Here is a 16,340-nt window from a genome sequence, read left to right as displayed (position 1 = left end):
ATATACTAGTTTTCCTCCGACTGCCGAGAAATCTCTGGTACTTTCATTCTCGAAATTACTGGAAGGCAGATATAGACAAACAGACAGGCAAAGAAGACAGATGTCTTGCTTTGCTCCCGCTAAGTCTTTTTGCCCGCAGAGCGAAAAATCGAACTTAGGAAGGCAGATACACTTAAAGTTACATATAAGGACTGGATACGGTTACAGTTACATATAAAGACCAATTACAGTCATTCAGTTACAGTACTAATTACCGTTATAGGGGACCGAATCAAAGTATCGCCAAGGCGAATGACAAAAATTAAACATCAAAACTATTATTATATAATACATTATACAAAAGATCTCTTTCTCTCTACTAAGAGTTAGAAATAGTAGTCTTCTACTAAGAGTTGCAAAAGGTACCATAATTTCACATAATTTTCATTAAAATGTTTTACATATATATAAAATTCATAACAATATACATGAATTTCATTGTTGAATGGAGTTCTTGAAACCACTTGAAATATTTGTTTAACATATCATTTACATCTAAAAAGCTGGAGTATTAACTGATAATATTTACGACTTTGATTTTTTTCTTCAAATCTAGATAATTTTTAAACTTATTAGAAGAACCAGTCCTTTCGAATTAAAGTTATTTTTGTATTCAAGTTTTAGTGTTGCTCTTGCAACTGGAAACTAAAGTTAAATCCTGCAAGTCCTCCTAGACAAGATTGCGAGTTATCATGGCGTCTTAAATAGTCACAAAATGCTGAAGAAGATTTAAAATAACCTTTTTTTTATGTTCATCTAATTTGAATAAAAGGTACAACTTTCGTTAAAGGCAAAACCACCAGTCGTTGCTATTAAGCAATACCAGACAAGTAAATTGAGGTGCTGATAACGTAGTCTAAGACTATACATGCAATAGAATAAGAAATAAGCTGGCTCAAAGTGTATTTTACTGGCGCACAAGTTTTAAATATCGGTTAGCAAGGATGCCAAACCCGGAATATCATTTTGACACAGAGCTGGCAAAATTTACAATAGCCTTGACTGCCAGAAGCTCTCTTTCTCTCTACTAAGAGTTAGAAACCTCAGCTTAGAGACACGCAAAGGTAATTTGCATTCTGGTGAGGAATACGAAAAGGAGAAGTTAAAGTAAAGATAAAAATTATACTAGGTTAATTAACATCAGATATTTTACAAACTCGCTAATGAATCTTGCATCAATTATTTTAACTTAAAACAACTAGGATTTTCTAAATTTCAGTATTTTTAAAATTCTATTAAAATTTTAAACGTTTAGCAATAGAAAACTAGAAATACTTCGGATGAACAATTTTTTTATTCTAAAGTCTGTCAGTTTATCATGTATTACAAGAACGCAAGCAAATTAAAAAAAATTAAAGATGGGGGAGGTACAGAGGTTACCATAAATTTACATTACTCTGACAATAATTTTAGCAAACTCATTTTAAGAAGAATCCGAAACAAGGCATTTTAAGACTTAAGGCATTTTAAGACTGATTAGTAAGCTGATTTGTGAAGCTATCGTTTTGACAGATAAAAAGCAAAATTAAAATTTAATTACTACATGTAACTCACAAACTTTAACACTGTTTTATCCCCTTTTTATTGGAAATTCATAAATTCCATACCTGTTTTTAAAGTGCGTATTATGTCAACATAATGCATGTTATGTGTGATAAACTGCGTTTTGTAAGATATCTGTGTTATGTCTCTTCTGGATAGGATGGTGTTATATCCAAAAAAGAAAAATGAACAATATAAAAATGTTTTTAATGATCTTCTATAGCTGCAAATTGTTTCCTAAGTGCGTGTCTGTCTCTTAAAACAGAAAATAAGACGAACAGGAAGCCAACCCCGCCCACAAAACTCCTAACCTCTACCCATAAAGCTGACCCATTGCTTCTAAATGACAAGTAACTACTGCTGTATGAACGAGAACTAATATTCGTTCTTATCCTTTTTATATGCAAGACTAGGAGCTAGAACTCCGTTGTCACGGTAACCAGACCACAACACTAGGACTCATTTTGATCTCTAGAGAGGAAATGGCACCTGAAGGCCCTTCTCTTAACTTTTCTCTTAAAACTTTCCAACTACATGCTAAGAAATTATTACTAAGTAATTTTAAAAGTAAACGAATATTTTTGTTACTATTCAGAGTACAATGAAAACTGTTATTGTTCTTTTAACCTAATTAACTATTTGAAATCCAATTAAACAGTTGCACATAATTAATACAATTGAAAGAATTATGTGGGCTGTACAGATTTAAAGTTGCGGCATAAAATGTTTTTAAGTATTTTAAATTTCAAACCAAAATAAGAAAGAATCTACATATTTCGATTTTGTAAGCATTTTGATCATTCAAAGCCTTTTTATACATCTCACTGATGATCAGAATACAATATGACCTTGAATTTTAATTATTTATTTTAATAAAGGACAAATCAATGCTACGATTAAAAGGGAGTGTGTGTCCAGAATGATATGATCCCTTAAAAAATTAAAAAAAAGAGTATTATTTAATAGACCGAACAAGGAAGTCATGTGGTGTCCACATCACATTTTACGTTCCTACACATAGTTATTTAAAAACTTAAGTTTCTTGGGAGCACCCCCCTGATCAGAGAGGGAGGGGGTAAACCTCGAAGATAAACATTAATTAGATATTTATATGAGTTCCTCTAATGTTTCTCTCTCTATATATATATTAGGATACTCTCGAAACACAGTAAAACTGAAGCAAAATTACTATCTCAAAAAACAAAACTCATAATTTAGTACAGCAGCCTTGCGTATTAATAACTCCAATTTTTCTTGAAAATTCCATGAAGGTATATTTGCATGGGAGCCAAACAGACTTGCCTGTTTGATATAATAAATAGCATACCTGTTTACTATTAGTGTACTCTTTTATAACAAGTCAAATTAATGCAAAACTTTTCGGTCTATAAACCTATAAGATATTTCTCCTGCCTTCTTAGCGTGCCTTCGTGCTGCAGTGGTCTGCTCGCTGAGCTCTTATTCCTACGTACGTAGGTTCGTGGTTCGATTCCAGGCGAGGGCGTTGCTCATTTTTCATCACTCCTGCTTCGAACTTACCTAATGACTCTAGAAACTAACAAGCGTATTTGACTTTGATTATAATTAAGATATAATCAACAAGTGATTAAGATATAATCGCTAAAGAGTTGTTGAAACTATATTTTGTAAAACTGCAGCAACACAATTCGTTTATTATTTACAGCTCTTGAAATGTTAACAAAATGATACTGATGTCGAGTAAGTATATGTACAAGCCAATTAAAAAAGTTGACAATTTTGAATCTAAATTTAAAATAATCATAAAATAGACCAAAATAAATCTTAGAAAGACAGCAATATTTTCTGGATGATTAATTGAATAACAGATTCGTTGGTAGTTAAATATAATTATTTCTTAGAACATTTTAAGTAAATGAAAACGGCGTGGTGCAACTTTAGAAAGTACGGAACAAATGAATATAGGGTTCAAAAGATGTTAGTGAATAACCTGAGTTGCATATTAAACAATATGTAAAATCTAAGTAGAAAAGTTTTAAATAAAAACCTGTAAGTTGTTTCTTTGGAATTTATGAAACTCAACATAATATTAAATAATAAATAAATAAATAAATAAATAAATAAAATTCTGCGACAGCTTTCACAGAAGACGAGTGCTATGCCAATTTTGTGGCTCTTTTCGCAGCCGATTGGCCGATATATGCTTATTCCAACACCTAATTGTCTCGAAATATAGTTCTAATTGGCTAACATATGATTATTCGACACTGATAATAAAGTAAATAATCACAAAGCAAATTAAGAGTATAATCACACCTTTTCTTTGCCTCCTGATTGTTGACTTTCTGTGTTATGAAGAAATATTTTTCAAAAGAAGTTTGTGAAATAGTTTTTTTTTGGGGGGGGGGAAGAGAATTAGAATTATTGAGAGGTTATATGTCAAGTCACTGGATTTATATTCTCCATAAAATCATCTGTCGGTCTCTTGTCAGTCAATTTATTTGACTCTAAAATGATTACTGAAATATATTTTTTGTTTATTTTTAACCAGAAAGAGCTAACTTAAATTAGTCTCAAAAGGCGATTTTGCGTTTTTCACTTTTCGTTCGAGTCTGTGACCATTCGGAAAAATGTGAGATATTATGTTTTCATATTTAATCTGTCTGGTATTAATTAATAAACTAAACTATTTGAAAACAGTAGATACAACTCTTAAGACTATAACTTTATTTCTGTTCAATCAGACTGATTTAAATAAAAATGCCTTTAATTCATGGTACATCTACTTCAAAACTTTAAATATTTTTATCGAATTAAAATACATATTTTTCACTTTATACAGAAGATCTATAACGTATGCTTCCTTTATAGTGCTACGGTGCATACTCATTACTCCAGCCAAACTGGCAGTGTATGTGCTTTCATCGTGCATCTCCTCATTCAGTTTTAGCTCTGTAAAAGTATGTGCATTGTACTCCGCAGCCTTTTGTTGTAGTGCTATATTCATGAAATACTGTGAGTGTGTTTGATTTTATCGTACATCCTCTCATCCACGTTTAGTACTGTAAAAATGTGTGAATTGCTTTTTTTTTTTTTTTTTTAAGTGTTATTTGTAATTTTTTAAAGATTTTATCTGAGTGGAATACTATGCATTCGGATACTCCCTACAATTGGCAAGGTGCGTAAATTCAAGATTCCCCTCCTACTGATAAAAGCGCATCTAGCTTAATCACACCTGTCTCCATGTTGGAAGAAATTAGCTAAATCTGTAACCAACTCAAATTATTTATCTTACAAGCAAAAGAATATCATAGACTAAACTCCTCTGAAAGAAAGCAGTTTACATCTTTTGCAAACACTGTGCGCTTAACTATAACGGTATATTGCGCCCAGGTATGGGGACAAGTATTAATACAAGAGCAACAAATTACAAGAGTAACGATACAAGAGCAGCAAATTGCTAACAGTATACAGCCACTTCACTAGACTCCTTAGCTTTCTGTATTGTTTCTAGCAGAGGGATTCTCGGTCTCAGCACAAGAGTCCGTATCAGAAGCTCGCTTCGCAGAGATGACAAGAAGGAAACGGAACCCTTTACCGCTTTCAGGCTCTTCTCCAGTACTACCGGAGAACGTTCTCTTACCAAAAACAAAGAACTTCACGTGGGCACCTGAAGAGATTAAAGCTGAACTAACTGCGGACCTCATTCCAGCTAGGGATCTCTTTAGTGCAATTGCGACCCACAATGTGCAAAGAGCTTCTTATCAGGTGTTGGGGAAAGGCACACTTGCTACCCTCAAGCAGGCAACAGAAGATAGGGTAGCACTAAAGAAAACATTTGAAATACGGAAGTCTAGACCAAGAAGGCAAGCTTCAATATATTTGGAGTAGGAAAAGAAGACCTCACAACAGCACTCGTAGATCAACTGCTTGACTTCAATCCTAGTATTTGTCAAGCTCGAACAAGCCCCTCTAGGCAAAGCCGTCGGGAAAACTGAGTGATAGACATAGAACCTAAGTCAGTAGAGCACCTATTTAAGTTAGACGGCTTTGAAGTACTGTGCTCTTCGTCCATGTGTTTAGGATTATACGCTGCTACAACTACCAGGAGTTCAGGCACTACAATAGGAACTGAAAGACCACTCTAGTATGCGCGAAGTGTGGCAACGGATATCTAACGCATGAGTGTAGCTCAGAAAAAGTGAGTTGCGTTAATTGCTGTAATACATATTCTGAAAAGAGGATCTTCTTCAACACAGACCATCCAGCTACTTCAAGCTCTTACTCGGTGTTCAGAGCCCATTTTGAGGGCCTCAAAACGACCATTGAGTAGAACTCTGCTAAGATGACATTAAATAAGCATGTAACAGGTCTTCGATTTTTACAGTGCAATTTGTAGAAGTGCTATGCAGTTTAACGCACTACAAGCAATGCCACATATCGCTACTAATGTTGAAATCTTCCAAGAGGCCTACACTTACAATGGAGAGATTTCCAGTGTTCCGTCACATCGCAAAAAGTTTCTCTCAAAGAACCAACTAGCTGCGATTATTTACTATGGCTCTCTCTCCTCTCTCCTGATGAAAGCCATACAGCATACATTTTCCATAAGACTAGACACTAGCAACTGTAGCAATGATGTTATTGCTGTGCATCCTACTGCCAAGCAAATCATTTCTCTATTGGAAGAACGTAATTCTAATTTTCTAACTAGAGCACCACACTGTATCATAGCTGGAGACTATGAAGCACTATGAAGTGCAACACATCTGAAAAAAGTTCATCCAGCTGCTTTTAATCTGTCCGACAGCATCAACATAAACGATGAACTAATTCAAAATATCAGTTATCACATTTTTACAGTTGGCTCCGAAACGGAAAGCGGTAAGGGCAGCCTTCTGTAAACTGAATAATGGTACTGTAAAATGGCAGTGGAAAAAGAAACTAGAATTGAACAACTCTGTATACTAAGCAGAGTTGCTAGCTATAACATTAGCTCCTGTATCAATAATCATATTACAAGGAACTCCACTGATATGCCCATTGATGGATAGTCCATTACTGTTGCCACTCACTGCAGAAATCTTGAGCGCTTTAAACTGAGGCTTTTCTCTATCGTTCAAACTCATCTCCGCGATATGGTCATTAATTTGTTTCCTACGTCGTTGCAGGGAAATGGTCTTCTTTCTCGTGCTCTGGGGTGTTCTGCAGTCCCTTCGTACGTGGCCTCCTTCAGCTCCGCAGCTTCAGCCTCTCTCTCGCATGACACTGAGTCGACATTACAGATATAGAAGAGAACGCTACGAAAATGGTTGTTGCACGCTGTATGCCAGCGGGATATTATGTTACTAACTTATGTGATGTGTCTTTGTTCGTGTTATAATAAAATGCTCGTCCTTTAATACGTATAGTATATCAAAATAGCCATATCATGTCGCGTTCATGTTAAATAACCTAGAACCCATCTCACGATGGATATACGACACCCCTAAACCATTAATTGAAGATACATGAAAAAACGCAATTTGCTGCTTTAACTCTGCATCTCTCTATATAACTTTGTATCTGCATAGAATGTCAAAAACATTTAAGTAAGACATAGGCAAAAACGCCCTTGAAATTCCGAATATTTAAAGAAAAAATTGCTTGAATATATGGTATTATTACAGCAAATACATATGTGTACAAAATTTTAAGGATATAAGTTCGGTAAGTCAAAAACTCATGTCACGATTTAATTTAGACTAACAAACAAAGGATCCAAACTAAATCAGTTTTGTGTCAAAATAAAATAAAAAGAAGGCAACACAGTCCAGAATATGAAGTTTTATATCAATGTTTGTTAATTTGGAAGTTCGTCAAATGTTATTATTGAATGTTTCTAGTAAATTTCACTTGTAGATCATAACCTTACTAGACATAGTACACCTGACTTCCTCGATATAAAATTTTCCCGATGTAAGTAACTGCCAAATATATCTTTCAAAGAACGCTGCTGTATTCTTTAAACCAAAAAGCATATCGCTCCGTATGTATGCTCCACTGCGAGCAAAATAAAAGCATCAATTGTTGATCTCCTTCTTTTGTTATCTTTCGGTTTCTGTAAGTAAATCCATTATAGTAATATAATTAGGTCTTCCATTTTCTTGATGAAATCAGTCTGGAAAAGTGTTCATCAGAAAAACGTCAGCAATGATATATACATTTAGAAATTGATGACTGTAGTACAAATATGAATGTTGTGTTTTTCCTAGCTTTACACAACTGGATGCATTGTTTGGCATTGTGCTCCCATCCACTCTTGTATTTAGTATTTCATTTGAAATTAAGTATTTTAAAAATCCAATAATATCTTCTTAATTTCAATACCCGCTTTGCTTTAAATCTTTTGCTTAAGCAAATTAACATTCCTGTTTCTTAAGAACTTCTCATTGAATTACCTGCTTTTCACAAATCCTGTTTGCTATAAAAACGTTACATTAAAATTCTCTGAGTGGCACAGCATTTTGGATCTGCTCATGAACACCTGTATTTAAACAGCATTTGTTTGCTAAATTTGTATTATTTATTTATTTTGGTCTCTGTTTTTGTAAACTTCCATTCATTAACATGATATTTACATCATTAAAGAAAGTAAGAAAATAAAATATTTTAAATTATAATATATATCAAGTGACAAAAATATCATGACCGGATAAAGCCATTCATGCTTTATCCAAATAATACCAAATAATCCAAATAATCCAAATAATACAATTATCCAAATAATCCAAATAATTTGTTTGTTACAAATAAGACCTTTTATGGTTATAATGTTGGATAATCTTAATTGAAAATATAATCAAAAGATTTCTAAAAATATGTAGATTATTCAACTTTCAATAGCTAACTAACTTTAAATAGTTCATAATTTGATGTTGCTCTTTAATTTTATTCCTATAAATTTATTATTCATAAATATCAAAAAAGTAATCCTGTTGATTTCTTTTATCTTTTAAAGATCTAACTCTCAATTGCTATTAATTCCCATTCTTTGGCATCCGAAATGCAGCTTAATATTTGAATAATAGACTTCACTACTTTTTATAACTTCTATACAGTTAGTACATCACTTCTCTAAAATATAGTTAGTACACCACTTCTCTAAAATTCTAACCCGAAAAGCTGATCTCACTTACCACTGAGCTAAATAATTATTTAACCACTGCATATTCTTTTAACTCCTTAAGGCTACTGATATGTAACTCAAGTGCTAGCTTTTGAATATAACCCTGATATCTTCCAAGCGATTATAACTCTGAAGCTGTAGACAGTTCTATACGTAAGACATAACGTAACATGGAAAACGTTTTTTTTTAAAACCCTTCAAACGTTACCTTTTCTTGCATGCCGTCTATTTACAGTACCAGAGTACCACAAGTTACCGATAAACTTGTGCTTTGTCACTTGTAGGTTCACCTTGAAAGATATGTCTATGTTTAAAGCCAGAATGTACTTTTTGCCACTGTCTATCGCAGTCATCTGCGCTTTATGTCTAGATGCAGCTGGATATTGCAGTTACTAGCCAGTTAAATACTGCAGTGCTCCTACTCCTTTTAATAACTTTAAAATGATAATAATTTTTAATTTTCTCTAAAGTGTTAGTTTCCACATGATCTCCAGACATTACTGTTTTACTCTTAAGATTTCCTACAGTCAATGCAAAAAATAAATGTTTCTGTAAGCAAGATGAATAATTATTTTCTGCCATATTATTATCTGCATGAGGCCTTATTTCATACAGTAATAGGTCCATTTTAATGCATTTCTCTTTAGCATATTTAGAATCAAATACATCAATCATTATGTTACATTTGAAACATCTGAGTCTTCATCTGTTCTTCCTCCCACACTAGATGTCTCACGCTTGCCGTCTTGTATTCCTCATTAAATTTATTTTTAAGTTAAGTTTTTTTTTTTTTTTTTTTTTTTTTCGAAATTCCTCTACATAAATATTTGGAATTCTCATCAACATCCAGCTTAATTCCTTTATTCTTACTAAATTTATCAATATATTAATTTTATTTGTTTCTTTTGTGTCAGGTACTTCTATTTCGCCTTAAATAAGCACGAATTCATATTCATTTTAAGTCCTGGTCATAGGAGGACTTTTCTCATAGCCACATTGGCTGAGGGATATATTGCGAATTATGATTTAACTAATATACAGAGGTTTTAATAGTTTAAATAGATATGAGATGCTTTTCCCATAATTGTAATTTAACGTTCTCTGTTTTCTCATAAAATACGAATCAGTGCAGAAGTAGAAAAAGAAATGTCTGCTTTGTTCTTTTACAATACCTCAGATTTGATCTACCAAAGGAAAATTATTCCTTATTTCTTTTGATTGTAAGCTTATATTTTCAATAATTATAACTTTTGGGAGCTATTATTAAGAGATTTCATTCTATTAAAAGTGATTTCTATTAAAAGTGATATCAGATATTTTCTCTTTATTTTCCAGACGCTGCTGTTTAGATGAAAGAAAAAAATTAAGTAATAATCTGTCTTTTACACGGGCCTCGTTGATTAAGCCTTAATTTCCCCTTCGATGAGATGATTCAATACGCTATCATTAATCTTCTTTTGTAATCATCTTTTGTCTGAGTAACTTTTGTTTCCATAGTAACCTTTCTAAAATGTATTAACCGACTTCGGCTTTTAGAATACAAATAATATTTCTTAGGTACATTGAGTAGATTCCGGAATATTTCCTTGCTCTATAGCATAAACTAATTTATAAATCTGGTAAAACTTAATACTCTTTTCCGATATAGTTTTTATTCGTCCCAGTAAACTTTCATTAATATTCTAACATGGGGATTTTCAGCTTGCAAATCTTACTTAAATTTTCCCTGAAATCAACTTCTGTTTGCCAATGCCAATAAAAATACTATCAAAGTACTTCAAGCAACAGATATTTTATTAATAATATTGTTGCCATTGCAAAATATCCAAATATAATTCATAAATATCTGTTGCTTTCAAATGGCTTATTTTGTTACACTAATAAACATTGTATTGTTATACATGCGAACGTTCCCTATTTTATGAAAACACTTGTAACACACGATTAAATGTTATTACTATGTATGAAGAAATAGCTATCTTTCAACACCTTTTCATCTTTCTGAAAGAGAGTACTTGAATTATAGGTGCACTTTCTAATTCTGAACTGGTTAAATTGAAAAGAATATATTAATTTTTCCCAGATACTATTATTTGGTAAATGTTTTTAAATTTAGTCAATAAAAATTAATAATCAGTCGTTTGATAAGCAAATCAAAGCTACTTATTTCGTTTTGGTTATTTTATTCTGCCTTCACAAATAACTTCTTACCACATGCTGGAGTACATTTTTCGCAATATATATTGTTACAAATTTTGTGCATATATAAATAATTTGAGTGAAATTATATGTGAAATTTTTGTATTTCTTTCTGTACAATGTAACACGAAAATCTAGAGATGATGCTCTGCCGTAAAAATAAGAATACAGGTGAAAGTCTATTTAGCATTGAGCAAATGTCTACCTCACTAAATTGTGAGGTATCACCAAGCTAGCGGTGGTTTTAGTGACTAATTTTTATTGCCAAATTTGGCGAAAATTCACCAACTTGGCGAATATTTGTCGACATCATGGTCCGGTCTTTGCACTACCGTAATAGGTATTATAATTGAATAACTGCAATTGATTTCATATGTAGCTGTAACCATATTCGGCCCTCATATGCCTTCCAGTATTTTCAAGAAGTATTAGAGATTTCTCGGCGGCCAGGTGAAAGCTATGAAGATTGGCGAGAGAGCATCTGCTCTCAGTTGTTAGTTCAGAACGACTACGGATTCTTGAAATACCCGTAAGAGCTTCGGCTTTAAGATGTGCTTTCATTGCGTTGCGTTTAACGTTCTCAGTAATTTGAAACGGTTGTACTCTGTGATACTGTGAAAAGCTGTACAAGCATTTTTTGTGGGAAGTTCCAGAACTGTGAAGCGTTTCTTTTGATAAAATAAATTTTTGATAAAATAAATTTTATCTTTTGATAAATCTTTTGATAAAATAAATTTTATCAAGCTATCATCTATTCTGCGTATATTCAATCTCTATTACGAACTTGTAAGCCCGATCATATAAATGATCTATCTTAAGCATCAGAGAATTTTGAATATAGCGGTTTATATAATTGTATTCGATAATTGCTTTATAACTAATTTATTATAATTTATAACGCATTAAAAAATCGAAATTTCTCAACAATAAATATTCGAAAATGAAAATTTGGCATTAATTCGAAAGACAGTAAGAAATGCAAATCCCTACTTTTTTAACCTATTGTAATCAAATAAATTGTCCCAATAAAAAGAGAAAAAAAATGCGGTAATTGCAAATTAATATCGTTGTAGTCTTAATATTCTTTTTCCTCTTTTGAATATTTTTCTTTTATCTGTAATTACGATGCTATAGACACTAAAATATTTTTCGGCATCCACACTGTTATTGAGAATAAGAAGGCTTTACGTAGTTTTTGTGAACAGAATGTTATTGTACCTTGACTGACCATCGTAAGAAGCTGTTTATGAAAACAATTGCATCCATCAATGAGCTTGTCAATTGGAATGTCTTTGAAAAATGGTAATTTAGAGAAGTTTTGCAGTAATAAGTTTGGACAAATTAATATTTCTCATAGGATTAATTTGTTGCGTTGGAGAGTATATATGTAGAATTAATTTACTTAAATTCTTGCTATTGCCATCAACATCATTTTGAGCTTCTGATCAACTTCAGTTCTCTCGTTTGCCAAAACACGTTTTCTCTTATCACCAAAATCGCCATTACTTTGGCGCTCAAGAGAAGACTGTAAATCCTTTACTGAACTAATGCATAATTTGATCCTTCTAAATTTTGAATCAGTTTCAAAATTTTGGGACAGAATTCAGAAACGAGGCCCATTTAAAACCATGTCGCTTTTAATAGGCAAAAAAAAAATCCGCTTTTAATAGGCGGATTTAGGAAAGAATAATAGATATGATTGAGAATGAAAGAAAAAATTCTTCTGTTTAATTAGATATTGATGTTATTCTATACGCAACAAAATTATTGTAACTCTTGAAATAAATAATTTTGAGTATTATTTTACTTTTAACCTTTTCAAGAGTAAATACTGAAACTGTTTTCAAGCTTCGGCAAGAGAACAATATTCATTTCAAGTTCCAAATTAATATGGTTAATCAGTATTCTAAAGTGGTCGTTCAATGTGTAAATGTAAGTTTCTTAAAGGTAAAAAGTTTTATTAACAACTATATCTTTAGCGTCATTAATAAGAATGCTTATAGGACTAAATATTACGCGTCTGCGCTATGCCATTGTTCTTCAAAACCTCTACCTGAATGTAGCTTTATTATTAAGCAACATTTTCTTTGCATTTCGCTAAAGAAAATTTACAAAAATTTAAAAGCAGTATAGTAGTATATGTTTAGAATTCCCGATGCAGCGTTAAGTGCTCGCATAATATTTTTTTTTTAACCCAATCTTTTCTCAGTTCACCATACCAATGCTTCTTACTAACATGGCTTTGGAAAACGTTTTTTGTCTTGTATTATTAATGTTTTGTATGCTTACTTTATTTATTCAATATCATGTTCATGACGCTTAAGCCACATAAAATTCGATTCAGCAGCAAAATCACAAATATTTAAAAGCAGCGTATCTTTAGAATTTCCGATAGACAGTTTCGCGCGCTGGAGATAAAAATATTTTAGTCTGTACAGTGTTGGTACTGCTCGCTTTGAAATTGTTGAGTTTGTTGATAAAAAATTCGTTAAAGTTTTACAAAATATCAGATAGGTAATAAAACAAATTCGAAATTCGAATTTCGAGCTTCCGACTGCCTATGTTCCGGAAGAGGACTACGTTATTCAAAATTTGATTGCTTTAGGTACCATTGATTTTTTTCACAGTGCGAGAAACATTCATACGTTCATGCAGATTCTTCATTATTTAATTTCTTTAAATATAATACAGGGCGATAATATTTGGTCGCAACAATTTGAAAAGTTATACAGCCGTTTATAGTGATTCGACGAAAAATGCCCTTTCGAGACTAATATTCCATTCAGGACTAACACCCCTTTAGGGCTAATAATGTAAAACGTTTTTAATAATACATAAATTGTAATCACCTGTATGTTTGTATTTCGTTTTTAGTTTACTTTAAACAGTAATGTACTTTTTAATAGTGTATTGATAACATTTTTGCCTATTTCGATTTATAGGTTTTAATTAATTAAATTTGAAAAATTTAATATTTAAAATATATATATATATATATATCTTTTTAATATATATATATATATTAAAAAATTATACATATATTTTTTTAATATTATATTAAAAAATTATATATATATATTTAAAAAAATATAATTTCCGAACTGACTCCCAGTTTAAAAATTTTACAATACCTAATTATGTTATACTAAAATACACACAATTTAGCTCTTTTCATAGGTTTGCTGCAGTAATCATAATTTATTGTCAATGAAACAAAACGAAATGTATCGATATAAATCCTACATCGTGTAACTACAAAAGCTGATGAAATTTTAAAATTTATTTTGCATCAAATATAAAATGTATTTATTAACTGTAAAAGTCTTATTATTAACTTCGAAAACTTTCTTTATAGCAAACATAAATGAGCTTTCTTACTCCAAGATTTGTCAGCACATTTAAGAACTCAGGGAATTTTTATACCTTAATATTCGTGATAACACTTATAAAATGAAAATACATTAATCTATAAGTATTTATTTCAGCCCCGACTTTTTATTCCATATAGTATTCTAAAATATTTTAGATCAAAAGCATTCATCCTAACTTTAAAATTATGATCTATTTTAAAATTTAGTTTTAAGAAGTTTTTCACAGGTAAAACCGTTTTAGGAAATAATAAATAGACATAGGACTGAAATATATAATGTTTAGATGTATCCGCACGAAAAGAACATTAAGACACGTTAGAATAATAAGATATTTACCTTCTTCGCATCGACCAAAATAGTGAAAGGAAAAGAACAGTAGATAGTTTGATTGATTTCAACCAAAGTACCGCACGGCAAGTGCTCGTCTGCCGCTCCATCTGCCACTTTGCTGTTGCCAGATCCACTTTCTCTTTTCGGGCGTGGCTAAAAGAGTATAACAGTTGGGCGGGTATCCCCCCCTGCTTTATTCAGAGGCGCTTCATTTTGCGCTGAAGAAAAGAAAATAGGAAAAAATGGTTTAATTTTCAGTCACCTAGCTAATGCCAAAATTTTGGAAGGTAGACAAGAAAAAATTATTATGTTACTTTATTAATCCATGAAACGCCCGCTGCTACTGTTATTTCATGAATTTATTACTCCATGAAAGGGCTCTGCTACCGTTATTTAATGTCAATATTTAAGCAAAGAAATTGAAATTTTTAGAAAACTATTTTTTTCATATTTAATCTTTAACTTTTAACTTTTTTTCAGTTTTTAGTGAATTTTCTCATTCATAATTTTAATTTTAAAATTAATTTTAAAACAAAAAACATTTTAATTTTAAAATTCACAAATTTTAATTTAAAAAAGAAAATGGAAAAAATCAAGAATATGTATTTTCCCCCCGTGGGGAAGAAACTCAAAAATTGCTTTGTTGTTATCTTCAGAAAAATACTAACTTCTAAATTTTCAGAATGGCACTGTATATTGGAAACTTCTTCCGCTTTGAATATTGTCTGATGTTAATACAGTGAATTATCTATATATAATTAACACGAAATATGAGAGAGGTTTCGGAGTCATGCGGGATATTTTGAAAAATTAAACAAAGCCATTTTATTACTACATTTTATAATTGTTTAATGTTTAGTAGTCTACTGTAATTTGCGTTTAGCTTAAAATTAGAAGCATGATTAAAGTTTTTCTTTCCCCTAAACAGTTAAAAGTGGCTTACAGGAATTCATAAGGTAAACAAAGCTTACAGGCAGATACAATAAAAGTGGCGTACATACAAAAAGTAAAGTAGAAAATACATACAGTAAAAATACAGTGCAAAATACATGCAGTAAAGGTACATTGCACAAAAAAAAAAAAAAAAAAAAAAAAAAAAAAAAAAAATGGGACAGTGCTATATCTCCCGTTCTACTGGGCCGATTGACAAAATTCAAACTGCTTTTTTCATGTCTCGAAAGCGTGACTTAGGATATATATTAGATTTATATATAGCACTATTCTAACATAGGTATTTTGACACAAAATCGGACTTTTTCTGAAATAACATACCAATTTTTTTCCATATTTCGATTCTACGACTCAAATTATGCCAGAATACCAAGTTTTGTAAAAATCGTACGAGTAGTTTTTAAAATATTAGCTCTCAAAATTTTAGCTCCTCAATGTTAATTGAATTTGGCAAATATTTATTTAATATCTCTTTTTTTATTAAACTTTTTTGATTTTTCCTTTCACATTTCGAAATTTAGGTTCATTCCAAATAAAATTTACCCATTTTTTGTGTTTTATTTTTTAAATTTCTATTTTTAAATAATTTTTATAAATTTTTCGAAAAAAATTTTGAATTATAACCTGTAAAATTTTTACCATCATCTTAAAGTAGGTGTATTTTTAAGCATATCTGCAAAATATTAGACTTTTTTATTCAAAATTTTCTAAGATATACACGAATTTACATATTTTCGCGTTTTGAAATTTGGCATCTTTTT

The 16,340-nt window shown here is 31.3% G+C and overlaps 1 protein-coding gene across 1 annotated transcript in view; it reads right to left on the bottom strand.

Moving 5' to 3' along the window:
- The window catches only part of boss (G protein coupled receptor bride of sevenless), a 52,281-nt gene extending 37,499 nt beyond the window's left edge, over nt 1–14,782 (bottom strand). The window contains exon 1 of the mRNA XM_035360945.2: nt 14,635–14,782. The gene's annotated coding sequence lies outside the window, so the exon portion shown is untranslated. The remainder of the gene's footprint in view (nt 1–14,634) is intronic.
- Between the last annotated feature and the right edge of the window lie 1,558 nt (nt 14,783–16,340).

Source organism: Stegodyphus dumicola, chromosome 10 (assembly GCF_044657685.1).
Source record: "Stegodyphus dumicola isolate Sdum_Otavi_A_Nest chromosome 10, ASM4465768v1".
NCBI classification, from domain to species: Eukaryota; Metazoa; Arthropoda; class Arachnida; order Araneae; family Eresidae; genus Stegodyphus; species Stegodyphus dumicola.
The sequence above is the reverse complement of the archived record's forward strand: the minus strand, read 5'-3'. Positions and strand labels throughout refer to the sequence as shown.